General features: G+C 45.3%; 1 long non-coding RNA gene across 2 annotated transcripts; it reads left to right on the top strand.

The window, feature by feature from the left end:
* Nucleotides 1-3,670: 3,670 nt before the first annotated feature.
* Nucleotides 3,671-8,104, top strand: LOC310703046. Of its 2 annotated transcripts, none has more exons than XR_014523919.1 (3): nt 3,671-3,847; nt 5,990-6,076; nt 7,715-8,104. It is a non-coding gene; the product is annotated as an uncharacterized lncRNA (long non-coding RNA). The 2 variants fall into 2 exon arrangements; XR_014523920.1 differs by lacking the exon at nt 3,671-3,847 and adding an exon at nt 4,990-5,139.
* The last annotated feature ends 7,269 nt before the right edge of the window (nt 8,105-15,373 follow it).

Raw genomic sequence — 15,373 nt, 5'->3', positions numbered from 1 at the left:
CAGGAGGAGCAAGTCCCTGAGCAGGAGGCCACCTCATCTGCGCCTTCCCAGCAGAAGGAAGTCCCTGAGCAGAAGGCCCCCTCATCTGCACCTTCCCAGCAGGAGGAGCAAGTCCCTGAGGAGAAGGCCCCCTCATCTGCACCTTCCCAACAGGAGCAGGAAGTCCCTGAGGAGAAGGCCCCCTCATCTGCACCTTCCCAACAGGAGCAGCAAGTCCCTGAGGAGAAAGCCCCCTCATCTGCACCTTCCCAACAGGAGCAGCAAGTCCCTGAGGAGAAGGCCCCCTCATCTGCACCTTCCCAACAGGAGCAAGTCCCTGACCAGAAAGCCACCTCATCTGCTCCTTCCCAGCAGGAGGAGCAAGTCCCTGACCAGAAGGCCCCCTCATCTACACCATCCCAGCAGGAGGAGCAAGTCCCTGAGCAGGAGGCAACCTCATCTACACCTTCCCAGCAGGAGGAGCAAGTCCCTGAGCAGAAGGCCACCTCATCTGCACCTTCCCAACAGGAGGAAGTCCCTGGGCACAAAAGCACCTCATCTGATGACGCATTTGATGAAATTGATTTTCCTTCGGAAGGTGATCCTGATTCCGAGGAGGAAACCGATTACGATCTCCTTGATCACATACTTCCTTTCCGTATCCTAAGACAGTTCTTTTCTGGCCTCAGAGGTAGGTATCTATTTTCCCCTTTCTATTTATTTATTTATTTATTTATTTATTTATTTATTTATTTATTTTCTTCTGTTTTAATGGGTTCATCCATTTTCAGTCCATGATTTGTCCAGCCACATAGGTCCATGTTTGTAGACTGCCCTGATGTCTGCAGCTCCTCCAGAGCCATATCGCTGTTTTTGGTTCTTTGGATCAAACATGAGTTTCAAATCCTGCAATGAAGCTTTCAATGGACATGGACAGTTTTCTTTGATCTTCTGTGGCCTGTGAGCAGACTGGAATCATTTCCAGTCCCCGTTAGGAGACGCCAGGGATTGGATATGCCAGTATCTGCATGCAAATAATGTCTTCCATTCTCCCCTTTTCCTCACTTCATTTGTGTGTGTGTGGTTGTTTGTTTGTTTGCTTGTTGTTTTTTTAAAAAAATCACCATTGTTGACATAAGACATTCCAGCACCATGCACTATAGTTTATCATAGAATCATAGAATTGTAGAGTTGGAAGGGACCCTCACGGGTTATCTAGTCCACCCCTCTGCAATGCAGGAATCCCAAGTAGCGCATCCATGACAGATGGCCAGTCAACCTTTGCTTGAAAACGTCCAAGAAGAGTCCACAACTCCCCAAAGGAGACCGTTTCACTCTTGAACAGCTCTTACTGTCAGAAAGTTTTTCCTGATTAGTTGGAATCTCCTTCCTTTTAACTTGAAGCCATTTGTTTTAATCATAACTGTTCTGCCCCCCGGAGCAGGAGGAAACAAGCACTCTTCTTCCATGTGACAGCCCTTGACATATTTGAAGGTGGTTATCATATCTCGTCTCAGTCCCCTCTTTTCCAGGTTAAACATCTGTAGCTCCTTCACCCACTCCTCATAAGGTTTGGTTTCCAGACACTTGATCATCTTGGTTGCCCTCTTCTGCACACGTTCCAGCTTGTCAACATCCTTCTTAAATTGTGGTGCCTGGCATTGGACACAGTATTCCAGGTGTGGTCTGACCAAGGCAGAATAGAGCGGTACTATTACTTCCCTTGATCTGGACACTATACAGTGGTACCTCGGGTTAAGAACTTAATTTGTTCTGGAGGTCCGTTCTTAACCTGAAACTGTTCTTAACCTGAAGCACCACTTTAGCTAATAGGGCCTCCCACTGCTGCTGTGCAATTTCTGTTCTCATCCTGAAGCAAAGTTCTTAACCCAAGGTACCATTTCTGGGTTAGTGGAGTCTGTAACCTGAAGCATCTGTAACCTGAGGTACCTCTGTACTTCTGTTGATACAGCGTAGAGTAGTGTTAGCTCTTTTTTTGCTGTTGCAAAAAATGTGAAGACCACTAGATCCTTTGCACATGTACTGCTAATAAGCCAGGTGTCCCCCATCTTATATTTGTACATCTGGTTGTTGTTTTTGTTGTTTTTGTTGTTGTTGTTGTTGTTGTTCTTCTTCTTCTTCTTCTTCTTCTTCTTCTTCTTCTTCTTCTTCTTCTTCTTCTTCTTCTTCTTCTTCTTCTTCCTTGTCCTTGTAGGATAAGTTCCCAATCATGACAGAGTTATGTGTCTCTTTTATTCAGGGGCCCTGCACTGCCGAAAGCTGGGAGGTGTCTGCCGACCAAAAAGAGCAAAATGCAGGACGACTCTACAGATTCAGATCCCGTGTGGTCCTGGCAGGAAATGTTGCTCCCTTTGGTGAACTGACAAGTAGCACAAATTTACAAAAGTCAGCATGGCAGTGTTGAAACTAAGCCGTGCATTGACTGTCCAAGTCAGAAAAGTGAATGCCAATGGGACTTGGTAAACACAACAAATATGGTATAAATCTGTAACTGTGTGCTCAGCATCTTAAAAAACAACAACAATAAAGGAGCAACTTCCATTTTGTGATCCTCAATCGTCCTGATATTTATGGTTGTGTGTGATGTGATAAATTGTTGTACTGTGTGAGACAGGGTGCGGGAGAGGATCATGGAAAAGACCACATCTCAGCAGTAAGACAGAGGTGCCAACTTGAATAAAATATGGGGGGGGGGGGAATGTGTGCAGGTAAGCTCCGCTCCACATAATTGATCAAATGGAGCATGCACACACCATTTGAATGGCAATGCCCATCAACTTGGGGGGGGGGGGGATTTTATTGGGGGGGGTGATTGGACTTTGGCTCCTAGAAGTTGGCTCCTATGGATAAGAGTATGTGCATTGGCTAGGGCGTGGAAAAGGGAAAGCAGCAGAGCTGAGTATGTTCCTTGAGTCCAGCTCTCATCAGCTCCAGTCAGAAGGAACAGGGTTGATGGGAGTTGTAGACCAACAACATCTGGAGGGACCAAATGTACTCTTCCCAAGCTCATTGTGATGGCCTGGGATACGGACTCGGAGGCTGAACCTGAGGAATCCCAGCCTGCACAGGAGTCCCCGCCTCCAGAACTACTACTGGAAGGAATCCCCCCCGACTGTGGCAAACCAACATGGCTACCTACCTGTAACTAAATCTTTTTACTTCTACAGTGGTACCTTGGATTAAGAACTTAATTCGTTCTGGAGGTCTGTTCTTAACCTGAAACTGTTCTTAACCTGAGGTACCACTTTAGCTAGTGGGGTCTCCCACTGCCACCGCACCACCGCCGCACGATTTGTGTTCTCATCCTGAAGCAAAGTTCTTAACCCAAAGTACTATTTCTGGGTTAGTGGAGTCTGTGACCTGAAGCATTTATAACCTGAAGCATCTGTAACCCGAGGTACCACTGTATTACTCTTACTTCGCTAGAGCTGGACTCTATTGTTGATGCATCCTAGAACTGAATTACCGTAGTTTTATTTTTGCTGCTGCATCACACTGTTGACTCATGCCAGACTTGTGGTCCACTAAACACTCTATATCCGTTTCACATGGTCTGCTGTCAAAACAGGTGTCCCCTATCCTATATTTGCACATCTATCTAACAGTCACAATAGCCCTCTCTCCATTTGCAGTTCCCAGAAACAGATACTCAGAGACATATTGCATAATGTTGCTTTCTTTGGCATTCGAATCAGGAAGTTGAGAAAACTACAGTCCCCATGAGCCTGGCAGGAAACTACACCTCTGAGCTTCCGGATGGCAGTCGTTTTCAGCTCAGAGTCAGATAGGCAGAGAGGCTCTCTGCAAGATCTCCCTGCAACCAACATCCCTCTTCCCCGTCACAAAGGTAAAAGAGGTTTTTCTTTCATTTTCCTGTTAAAGTGTTTTTCTTTGTGTGCATATTATGGAGGAACTGGCCGGGCACAAGAGTCTCGGGGGGGGGGGGAGCAATTGGATAGTTCTAGATTTCCTTTTATTTTCAAAGGCTAAACTCAAAAAGACCACACAGCTGCAGAGAGTGCTGTGTCAGGGTCTGCGAATCGTTGCATCTGACTGCTATTTTGGAATCCATGTGAACAATGTGAAAATTACGAGTGTAATGGAAAGCATTGTCGGATGCTGAGGCCAATACCTGATTCATGTGTAAGTGTGAGCCAGCCCATAAATCATGTGAACACTTGGCACGTGATATGTTATTGCATATGAATGACTTCTGTTGAGACATGAGCTTCATTCACTTAAAAATAATAATAGAGAGATTGAGCATTATGAATGCAATTCTATACACATTGACCTGGGGGTAAGACCCACTGAGCCCAATGATATTTATTTCTCAGGAGGCAGATGTGTGTTTGTGTGCATGTGATACTTATTCATAGATATACAGAAATACATACCCATTAAAAAGCACCTGTCACCATCCTCCGTGTGCCAGTAGTGGTCTAGTCATGCGGGCCACATGACCTGGAAAACTGTCTGTGGACAAATGGCGGCTCCCTCAGCCTGAAAGCAAGATGAGCGCCGCAACCCCATAGTCGCCTTGGACTGGACTTAACCGTCCAGGGGTCCTTTAACTTTTTACCTTTACCTTAAAATAACATGCTAAGATAAGACAGCTACTTAGTCTAAAAAAAGAACAAAGTCAGAAAGAAGAACAAGAAAGAAGACCAGAAAAGGAGAGAGACCTAAGAAAAAGAGAAATGGAGAGAAAAGGAAAAGACAGGAAGAGCTACCAAAATAAAGAAAAAAGTAAAGGGACTTCTGGCTCTCTGTCCTGTGGCTACATATAATATTACAAGTCCATTTTGTCTTTCACACACAAAGTCCATAAGAAATTTCCCATCCTTAGCAAATGTCAGCAATTATTTTTCCGTCGTTAAACATGTTAACTTCGCCATCTCAGCCATATCCAATGATTTTAGTGGCATATAGCAGTCTCTCTGAGGCAGATATAGAACTGCACTGTGTAACACACACACACACACACACACACACACACACACACACACACACAGAGAGGTCTTCCTCTTTCAGGCCCCTGTAACTGCCTTCCTACCAACCGACAAACCTGTTCCTCCTTGGAATTCTGAGCAAGCTCCAGTATTTACAGTGCTACTGTCATCACAAAAGGATCCATGGGTGAGGCCCAGTGTGGTGAGCTGGTTAGACTAAGAGAGGGGTAAAGCAAACCTTTTGGGCACATTTGCCATGGGCACTAGCCACAAAATGGCTGCCACGGGGGCATGGCATAAAGGTTGCCACATCTTGACAGTGCAGAGAAAGAGGCAGGGTCACCAAATGGTGTGGACACCTCCCTCCCTATCTGCCAGTCCATCCATGGCAGGAAAAGTACTTTCATCATCCTTCTGCTTTGGTGATCACTCCATGTGTAAGATTGCCTTCCAAGAACATGGGCTTAACAGTGACTGTGTAGGCCAATTCTGGATCCACACATCCTGCCACAGTGGGGGCATAGGTTTCCGGGCAGGAGTTGATCATGGTGAGGCTTTGCCAAACGTGCCTTCCTCTTAGCACGTTTCTCCCTTTTGACCTGAATTCAAGTTTCTTCAAAGTCCATGTGACACCTTTGGTAAAGGCTGTTCTCCAATTGGAGCGCTCGCAATTGTTGGTATTTATACTTTATTATCCATCACTGTGTTGGCTTGCAGAGAGAAGCTCTTCTCCTGTCTGTCCAGAACTGATGGGAGGGTGGGTGTCCAGTCCTGGCATTCAGTGAAATACAGGCATTTTTAAGGGGGTGTATTCAACATAGGAGGGTCTAAGCCAGCACAAACAGAGACTGGACAGTAAGAGCATCTTGTTTTTCGGGGATTGGTGAGGAGATATTTACTGAGTGCCTTTGTGGGCACCATAGGAGGTATTGGGGACACACCGGTGCCCATGGACACTACACTGGCAACCCCTGGCTTAATAAGTGCACAAATTTCTTATCCATTCTGCTTTCATCTCAGTGTGTCATCTTTCTAAGGTTACCGAGACTCCAGCTGAACTTCAGTCATGAAGATCCTTCATTGCCTCTCTGCTGCCATCTTACTATTATTATGGACTGTTCAAGGTGAGCAATGACAGAACATGTGCCACACCCTACCCCACCCCCATGTTCATGTTCTGATTTGGCTTGGGATCCAGGATCCAGCTGGATCTGGAGCACAGCTCTAATATTTGTTTTTATTCCATCCTCTAACTCTATTCCCAGGGCTGTTTGCAGCAACAATTAAAGCATACAGTAGTACCTCTAGTTACAGACTCAATCAGTTCCGGGGTGCCGTTTGCACCCCAAAAAGTGTGTAACTAGAGTGCCGTTTCTGTGCACATGCACGACGCGATAGAGCACTTCTGTTCATGTGCAAAGCTTGCAGAACGCTTCTGCGCACACACGAGTGGCAAAACCTGGAAGTATACACTTCGGGGTTTGCCACGTTCGCAAGCCAAAAAGACGCAACATGAACCTAACGCAACACGAAGTATGACTGTACATGCAAAAATGAAATATAATAAATGGGGAAAGCTACAAAATTACAATAGCAGAGAATAGTCAGTCAGGTTAGAATCGTGTTAAAAAATATCAGGGGAGTAAATCATTTATTTGTTCTAATATACTGAGCTAAATATAGGTTCATTTTTTCTGTTCTAAAACACATTCTTGTAGATTCTTAGTATATGTTTCTAAGTCCCCCATGACCACCACAGAAGGTAAGGCTTGCCGTATGCGTTATTGGAAAATTTCCAAGAAAGATTAAGAAGAAGAATAGCAAAAAATGATGAAATAATTGGCCACAGTCTCTGTGTGTTTTATAGATAGGTTGTCAGGGAAGGTGGAAGTTGTAGTCATTAAAAGTTCACCAATCTTTAGTTGTTTTGCTGTTTTTGGGAGGTATTGGCCTAGACTTGACCTCCATTGTTTTCTCCACCTCCTGATCTGATTTTCTCCTTATCGTTCTACAGAAGGCTATTCACAAATGTTCTTCTTTTCAAATTGCAGTCTGGCACCAATTTCACTGGCAGTCTCTTTCCTTATTTCCTTACTTCAGGCATGCCCTTCTAGCAGATTTGGACACTTCCCTGCTCCCCTGCTTCTGTTCAAATTCTGCTTCCAGAGATACCCCAGTATCCGCCAATATCAGTCACTGGTAGTGGACCAGACCAAGTTAGGCAAAAGGAAAACACTAGCATTGATCTTCTGAGGCAGATGGTTTAAGTCTAAAACAAAGTGGGCTGCCAAGGGTTCTCAAGGTTGCTGCAGCCTCACCCAAGGTCGGTGGTTGAGATGCCATCCAAAAAACATAGAGGGCATCAGGTTGGGGAAAACTACTCCACATGTTAGAATCTAAACCAAAGGGTGGTTCAAATGGCAAAAAGGGAAAGTAGATTAAGTACAAGGAAGAACTTCCTGATAGTACAAGCTGTTGAATGGTGGGACAGAGGGCCACAGAAGGTTGTTCACTCTCCTTTTTTTAAGCAGAGGCTGACTTTATCAGGGGTGCTTCATTTTTGGATGTCCTCCAAAAATCAGATCAGCCTTTGCCCATTTCGTGCCCTTTAAGTGTTTTGGACTCCAACTACAATTGGCCCCATCCAAGGGGTTGGCTAGGGATGATGGGAGTTGCAAATACATGAAAGACACCAGGTTGATGAAGACTGAACTAGGTGGTCTAGCTCTGTGATTCTAAACCTTCTGTTGTTGTTTCTACAGAAGACAGCCCTGCAGACGCCGCACTTCTTACTTGCTCCTCCATGGGAGGGTACTGCATTCAGCCAGTCAATCAGACCTGCCCTTCGGGTCTATTACTGGATGTGCCCTGCCATTTCAAAAGAGTCTGCTGCTCAAAGATGGGTGATTAGCCTTCATGTGCATCCTCACCCATCTCACCTGTTCTTCAAGTTGGCTGCTGGAAGCTCAGCTGCAATGACTTCTGTCAGCAAGGCCTTCCTCGCCATTCTGAAACAACACTTGGGAACAACCAGCATTGATTGTTCAGGAATCCTCACTGATTGTTTAGACCTCATCTAAGGTTTTATTTCAGTCATATTTTCATGTACCTATGCTTGGCAAATAAAGTTCCCCTGTGGAAGGAGGGGCAAATTTGTTGGGATGCTGAATGCTTAAAGGTAAAGGTAAAGGACCCCTGGACAGTTAAGTCCAGGCAAAGGCGACTATGGGGTTGTGGTGCTCATCTCGCTTTCAGGCCGAGGGAGCTGGGTTTGTCCACAGACAGCTTTTTGGGTCGTGTGGCCAGCATTACTAAACCACTTCTGGCACAACTGAACACCGTGATGGAAACCAGAGAGCACAGAAACCTTCCCGCCACAGTGGTACCTATTTATCTACTTGTACTGGCACGCTTTCAAAATGCTAGGTTGGCAGGAGCTGGGACAGAGCAACGGGAGCTCACTCCGTAGTGGGGATTCAAACTGCCGACCTTCTAATCGGCGAGCCCAAGAGGCTCAGTGGTTTAGACCACAGCCCCACCTATGCCCCTGCTGAATGCTTAGTTCAGTATGTCTTGGTATAGACCTCCAGGAATTCTCTGTGGAACCATCCCAAGGCTGTCAGTATCATTTGTAGACCAGGATGCTTTGATGCATGAGGATGCAAACCCAAATGGCACATGCTGATTCCAATAATTCACACAGGGCTTAATTTATTGGGAAGTTCTTCTGCACCAGCCTGGGTAAAAAGGAAAGTAGATGATCTTCCTTTCCATCTCCTGGTCTCCAACTCTGCTGCTGTGAATGCCACCCAGTGCCAACTCCAGATTCTGGAGAGTCCTTGGGAAAGGTACCCTCATGGTCCCCTCTTCCCATGGAGGAAGGGCATCTGCTTTGTAGCAGGTTCAATCTCCAGCATCTCTAGGTAGGGTTGGGGAAAGACTGTTGAAAACTATTGAGCTAGATGGATCCGTGCTCTTATTTAGTGTCAGGGAGCTTCTCACTTCCCTCCCAGTGTGGTGTAGTGGTTAAGAGCGGTAGACTCGTAATCTGGTGAACCAAGTTCATGTGTCTGCTCCTCCACATGCAGCTGCTGGGTGACCTTGGGCTAGTCACACTTCTCTAAAGTCTCTCAGCCTCACTCACCTCACAGAGTGTTTGTTGTGGGGGAGGAAGGAAAAGGGGAATGTTAGCCGCTTTGAGACTCCTTTGGGTAGTGCTAAAGCGAGATATCAAATCCAAACACTTCTTCTTCTCCCTCTGTGTGTTTAGCTCCTTAACACCGTACTCCCCCTCCTCTTTTTCATCAATGCTTGCATTCCAAGCCGAGAGATGATGAGCAAGCAGGAACTCGCACCTACTTCACTGCCTTCTCACCACCAAAGTTGCCTTGGGCAAGGGGAGAAAAAGGTGAACCAGCCAACTGCAATGGTAAAGAGGAGAGTTGGTCAGGAAAAGCTTTTGTTAGTGGGCCCTCTGTTTCACTGAGCACCCTTGACACTTGTAGCCCTGGTGGTGCCCTACATCTGCAGCCTAAGGTAGCACCTTCACTACATAGTAGGGCAGCTGACGTCTTTTTCAGCCCCTTTTCCAGCATCATAGTCCACCCTTCTTTTTAAAGATAGAATCATAGAGTTGTAGAGTTGAAAGGGACCCTGAGGACCATCTGCTCCAACCCCCTGCAACGCAGGAAAATGCAGTTGTCCCATACGGGGATCAAACCTGCAACCTTGCCATTATCAGCACCACGCTCTAACCAACTGAGCTATCCAGGCTGGTCACATAATTCACTTGGATGGATCCTGTCTCTTAATAAGACGATGAAGAGAAGGTGGAGGAGCTTGACACTGGGAGGTGGAATAAAGCTAAATCTCAGAGGAGACAGGTTAGGAAAGCCAATCTTTAGAAACAGAAAATGTTGGGCTCCGGGGGGGGGGGATTAAATATCTCAGAAAAGGGCAAACAATGATAAAGCGGATGGGGCAACTGTGAGGAAAGGGATGTTTTAGTTTAAATAAAAAACAAGTAAGAGAAAATTATGGAAGCTGGTAAAATTATGCATGGGATGGAGAAAGAGGTTTTCTCCCTCTCTTATAACTCGTGGACATCCAATGTGTCTGAATGTTGGAAGATCCAGGACAGATAAAGGAAAATGCTTCTTCATGCAGTGCACAGTTAAACTGTGGCCTCAAACTTGGATGGCTTTAAAGGGAATTGAACAAACTCATGGAGGATGAGGCTTTAGGCCTGATCCAGTTGGATCTTCTTATGATCCTATGAATATTGAAGACCACGCTGTTCTAGAGACACAGCACTGCTCTCTCTTGGGGAATGCCTGTGTTTGCAAATCCCGATTGCTTTGATAGCATCTCTTGCAAGGTCATGACATGTACTTCTCCCAAAAGGCTGCACCTTCTGTCCTGGAATGAGAAAAGAACTACAACTACACAGAGTCTGCAGATGGTTCTCTGATGCAATTCTTTTGAGGCTGAGGTACATGTTGACATCGAGGCCATCAGAAGGCATCTAACCTGTAAATCTTAACTAGGTTTCAGCTGGAATTGTTTCATGAAAGAATAGCAATTCCCACAGGGTGCTGAGAGTTCTCTCTCAACTTCGTTTTGCAGGACTACAATTCTCAGGATTTCAAAGAGAACTGACATGGAAACATGGATGGAACCAATCCAGTTTAGGTCTAGGAAGCAGACATGTTATAAGAGACTGATGAGTTTATTTATATATTTGGGAAATTCCTCACTATTTCCTTTTCCAAGGAGCAGATACATACCGTAGGTTGAGGCCACTCTTAGAATCATAGAATTGTAGGATTGGAAGGGATTCCAAGGGTCATCTAGTCCAACCCTCTTCAATACAAGAATCACAACTAAAGCATCCCTGAGAGATGGCCACCATCTTGGTCCCTTCACTGATGCTGGAGGCACAAGTGGGCTCCCAAACACTGAGTGCCAACTGTGGCTCTCATCTGGATAGTTCAGAGGTCTATAGGGCAGTATATTATTATTATTATTGTTATTATCATCATCATCATCATCATCATCATCATCATCATCATCATCTAGGTTGGATTACTGCAATGTGTTGCAAGGTGGTTCAGAAACTACAGCTAATGCAGAATGTGATGTCTAAGACCAGACAGTCTGAACACATAACTCCAGTTCTGGCCTACCTACGAGTGGCTCTCTTTAGGCAGTCAGGATGGCAAGGCAAGGCAAGATCAGAACATTGGAGAGGAACAAAGGAGAGGTATTTCAGGACCATGGTTAGCAATCCTGAAGCTGAGACTGGACATACAAATTGGCTCAGTGGTGCCATGGAGCAACCGATCATCTGATTGTTGGTGCTATGCAAGCCTCGATGACCAGCTGATTGCCAGCCCTTGCAGGTGCCACCAATCAACTGATCAGTGCTGCCTGCAAACTTCCTTTTGACCCAGCTGCGTCTTTACCTGCCCCACATCTAGTGCCATATATGATATCAGCTTTAGGCATGGCTTGACGGAAACAGCCTCTTAGGCCAAACAGGGAGACCCAAAATACCTGCAGGCTGTGGGTTCCCCACTGATGGTCTAGATGCTGGAGTTCCATGCTGTGAGGCTATCTTCCCATGTCTCTCCTGATCCTCCAAGAAGTCTGTGGGACATCCATGGATCACTGTAGTTTGGAGGTAGATGCCTCTCTTCAGGGTTCAAAGGAGAAGATGAGGTCTCTGTTTATTGTGGCACCCCGTGGGATCAACCAGGGAGCGGACCCATTTGCTCTCCAGAGTCCTTCACTGGAGGACTCTGCCTCTCGGAATTCCTGCTCTGAGGCCATGACATCCCATTGTTTGTGGTAAGAAGTCAACAAACGAGCTAACTCATTTCAGCAGCAAGGTTGTGCACAGAATAAGGGTTTTTTATTTCACGGTGGCTTTTGGAAGTGTATCACACTGACACACACTGTGACAACAAGGCCCATAGAGCCAAGTTATATGTTATATCAGTGGTTCTCAGTTAGGGGTCTGGGGACCCCTGGGGGTCTGCAGAACACACCTTGGGAGTCCATGGCACCATTCCCTGCCAGGGACTCACTTATCTTGTTATTTGTAAAGTGCTTGCTGGCAGGGGAAAAACCTGTGAAAGAGTTTCTGGATAGCAAGTGAGCTGGGATTGGGCACAAACCTCTGACACAGTTTCCTAGGGCTCTTGCAATTGGAGGTGTGTGAGAGAGACTTGATACAGGGTGGATTCACATGCTTATCATAAAAAAAAATGTAATGGATCCCTTCCCCTCGCTCTCTACTTTTTAATTGACTAGAACTTTAAAAGACTAGAACTTCTAATTGCTTTCAAGGACTGTCAAGTTTAGAGGACTCTCCCACTGCTTGTAGGTAGGGTTTTCGGTGAACCTTGCCTTATGAGTTTGGGATTCATGTCTTATCTTGGAAGTCCAACAGGGGAAATAGCTAAGGAAATTGCCACTATGATTAGCTCACCCTCTGGTGATTCAGTTTAGTGCTAGGGCTGGCAGTGTCAACGAATGAGTGATAAAGAAGAGTGAGTGGCAGAAATCAGAGAATCATAGAATAATAGAATTGTAGAGTTGGAAGGGACACTAAGGGTCATCTATTAAAATCTCCAGAGAAGGAGACTCTAGCACTTTCCAAGGGAGTCTGTTCCATTGTCAAAAAGCTCTCACCATCAGGAACGTCTTCCTAATGTTTAGCCGGAATCTCCTCAGTCTTCACTTTTCCAGGAGAAACATACCCAGCTCCCTCAACTGTTCCTCAAAAGGCTTGGTTTCCAGACTATTTATCATCTTGGTTGCCCTCCTCTGCCCACATTTCAGCTTTTCATAGACTCATAGAAGTGTAGAGTTGGAAAGGACCTTGAGCATTATCTAGTCCAACCCCCTGTGATGCAGGAATCTCAGCTAAAGCATCCATGACAGCTGACCATGCAACCTCTGCTTAAAACCCTCCAAGGAAGGAGAGTCTACCACCTCCCAAGGGAATCCATTCCACAATCAAACAGCTCTTGCTATCAGAAAGTTCTGGTGTTTAGCCAGAATCTCCTTTCTTGTAACTTGAAGTCGTTGGTTCAGGTCCTACCTGCCGGAGCAGGAGAAAACAAGCTTGCTCCAACTTCCATGTGACAACCCTTGAGATATTTGAAGATGGCTATCATATCTCCTCTCAGGTAAAAGTGTGCTGCCCATCCATTTTCTGATCTGGCTCCACTCACTGCTTGTTTAAGTTCCTAGATTTCCTGAACTCAATTACCCCCAAAGGCAGAGGGTGGGCAACCTCAAGCCAAGGGCCAAATTCAACCTTCTCTATCTGGTCTTCAATCCTATGCCACACCCCTTTGGCCTACCTGGAGTGCAGTCATTAACTCTGATAATATCTCTTGCTTGAATGGGTGGAGATTAGAGAGGGGTTTACATGGGTGTAAACTAGCCTACTGTACAAAGCTAACATTTACATCAAATGCTTTCTTCACTGATGCTTCTGATCCCATCCAGTATTGCCATGTGGCCCCTAAGAGGATGCCCAGAAAGTAATATGGCTCTCAGAACCCACCCATGCCTTAGAGACTGTGGTCCTTTAAAAAAAGGAAAAGGTTTGCCACCCCCTGGCTTATACTGAGAGGATGAGTTTTCAATGGGTTGGCACCGAGCTGGTTAGAGTAAGTAACACTGAGGTCCCCTTGAAATCAATCCCGAAAAAAACCTTGGTAAAGTTTCAGTTAGGCACTGAGTTTCTATTGTGACAGAGACTTCCTCAATGCAAGCAAAAAAGAAGGGAAAGCAATAACACTTTTCTGCAAGGTTTAGGGGGAAAGGCTTGAATCCCAGGAACAACAGAATGGAAAGCAAAGATCTATCAATTTGCAGTGATGTCTATGAAGGCATAAGACACTTAAAGACATTCATCCAGACTTGGAATATGTTTATTTATTCCTGCTGCAATGGAACACATTTCTTTGTAAAGTACAATATTTATTTGGCCCATGCAAAGTGAGCATAAACAACAGCATGCAAGAATATAGCTTTAATTACTGTTCTTGAATATTTCCCTATTCTTTTGTTCTCAGCTTATTACCATTGAACAGCATATTTAAAGGGATACAAAGCATACTTTCCAACATTTTCGTCCCCCAAACTGGGACATCAGTTTTGTGCCAGTGCCCTGGTGCTTATCAGCAGGGTTGTGCCAGAGCACAGGACCTTTGGCATTTTGGCGTGACCCTGCTGACAAGCACCAGAGCGTTGGATGGAAAAAATGGGACATTCTGGCATGCAAACAGAAGCTGGGATTGGCTTCTGTGATTCTGGGACATCCCACTTAAAATGGGACACTTAAGGGGTATGTATAAAGAGGAAACTTAAATCATGAATAACTTAAGGCCCTTCTTTCCAATGGGACATTGGTGAAATCAACATGCTCTGAAGTCAGCGCACAATAAGAAATCAGATCTAGAACAAATCTAAGACTTAAATATAAAAAAGAGATTATTTCAAATAAGGAAAAATATAAAAATGGCATGTCCTTCATAAGATTTGAGGGGGGTGGCAGCGGCGACTGGACTTCAAATCAAAATGTGAACTGCGCTTAATGAACTGTGTCACATGCATTGATTACTGTCTGCTTTTGGAGAGGAATAGTCCAATTTATTTCCTCAGAGAGAAATTCATATTTGAATTAACAACCAAAACGTACACTTAGGGATCAGAGTTGCTTGTTGTCACTGCTGGAGGCTGGAGTATGTTATGTGGAAAGCTCAGTTTGGTGGGAGGTAGTTCACCAGTGAACATTTTCACATCCCATGGAATCAGTCAGAGGTCTCTGAACTGTCAATCATGCTACTCTGCAAAACAACAACAACAACAGATAATTTTGTCATGGTTTTGGAAAGATCTTTTCCTGCAGGAAGGACACTACCATTTCCCAACTCTATCCCCAATTTCCCCAGCTCTGTCTAGGCTTACTCCTAGACCTGCCAAACATCTCTCCCTGGACTCATGGTGACATAAGGTGAGTCCTGCTGGATTGGACTAATGGTCCATCATTTCCATCATCCTAGTCTCACAATGACCAACCAGATGCCATTAATGGGAAGCCCACAAGCAAGACCTCAGGGAAACAGCACTCTCGCCACCTGCAGTTCCCAGTAGGAAAAACACAGCCATTGCAGCTGGCAGTCACTGAAAGCCTTAGCCTTATTCTTCATGAATCTGTCCAATCCTCTTTTTATAGCCATCCCAGTTGATGGTCATCACTACGTCTTGTAGGAGTGAAAGTCCATGGTTTAACCATAGCTGTCAACTTACAGAATGGAAAATAAGGGACCAGTAGCCTTGGAAATAAGGGATCAGCAGCCAAAATAAGGGATTTCCTTTCCCCCCCAACATGTGCCTCCTTC

The sequence above is a fragment of the Podarcis liolepis genome (assembly GCF_965112155.1).
Source record: "Podarcis liolepis genome assembly, chromosome: 3".
Classification (NCBI taxonomy): domain Eukaryota; kingdom Metazoa; phylum Chordata; class Lepidosauria; order Squamata; family Lacertidae; genus Podarcis; species Podarcis liolepis.
The sequence above is the reverse complement of the archived record's forward strand: the minus strand, read 5'-3'. Positions and strand labels throughout refer to the sequence as shown.